Below are 1276 nucleotides of genomic sequence, written 5' to 3' on the forward strand. Positions count from 1 at the left end.
ATGCACAGGTTTTATGGTTCTGACTTATCTAATAAAATCATTGGAAATGAGGGCGATCAACTCTGGAATTTTTCACAAAGTCTAATTTAAGATTATTTGAAACTGACTGGCTAGAGGGTGAATGATTAGAACATAAGCATAACTCAAATTAGTTTCGACGTCTGGTTTATTGCTCTAAAGGCCTTCAAACCACTGCTTGAATCTACTACGGCCATGCCACACTGAATGTGCCTGATCTCGTCTGATTGGAAGCTAAGCAGGGTTGGGCCTGGGTAGTACTTGGATGGGAGACCACCTAGGAAGACCAGGTGCTGTAGGGAGAAAAAAAAAAACAAAAACACTGCTCGAGTGGTTAGAGCCCTGAGTAGATCGAATCGGGTCAGTGCAGCTGTGGGAGCTGAACACAGTCACCTACAATAAACACCTGGAAAAAACATAAAGCTTCAGTTACACTTCCTGACCAGATAGAAAGAGACTGAATAGGAGGACAGAAACTACAGGCCCGACCCATGACTTTGGGAAGCCTTAAGACCTAAATGTCTGAGTCCATGTCCTCAGCAACTTGGAAGCCCTCACAAGCTGGAGGTGCTAAAAACAGAGGCTTTCAGTAAACCTTCAAAAGCATAAGGCCTCTACAACCCAGGGCATCTAAAATTTTGAGATTCCTAGCAACCTGAGTGGGCTAACAACCTGACGACTTCAAGAGCCTAGACCCATTGGAGTCTGGGACACCTAATAACTGAGGTCTCTAATACTCTGAGGCCTTTGAGAACCATGAAGCCTTTAATAAATTGAAAAATCGAATAACCTTCGGCTTCTAACAACTCAAGACCTATAATAAACTGAGACTCTTAGCAACCCAAGTTGCCTAGCAACTTGAAGACTCAAATTATCAGTGACTCTTAGCAACCAGAAAGATTATACAACCTGGTAGCCCAGCCTACATCTTACTCTGGACCCAGACCGCTTCTCCTTGTGCAGTGACTGCACACGAAATCTTGAGAATCAGTGTGTTCTAAAGAGATAGAGACAGAATCAAGAACCAAAGACCTGTGTTTAATGTTCTGTTTATGACACTTACTGACTATCCTTTGGCTTAATGTCCCTATCGGTCTCCTTACATATAAAATGAGAAAGATAATTATACTATCTAGCTCATAAAGTTATTATGAGAATCAGTTAAGAAAGCCTATGGGAGAGCATTTTAACAGCTATACATCGGCAAGTTGCCGTTTCTGACTCTTCCCATCTCAATACCTACCATGTTCTATCAATT

The 1276-nt window shown here is 42.0% G+C and overlaps 1 pseudogene; it reads left to right on the forward strand.

Moving 5' to 3' along the window:
- The first annotated feature begins 203 nt into the window (after window positions 1-203).
- Window positions 204-320, forward strand: LOC112473244 (annotated as a pseudogene).
- Window positions 321-1276: the final 956 nt, after the last annotated feature.

Source organism: Pteropus alecto, unplaced genomic scaffold (assembly GCF_000325575.1).
Source record: "Pteropus alecto unplaced genomic scaffold, ASM32557v1 scaffold98, whole genome shotgun sequence".
Classification (NCBI taxonomy): Eukaryota; Metazoa; Chordata; class Mammalia; order Chiroptera; family Pteropodidae; genus Pteropus; species Pteropus alecto.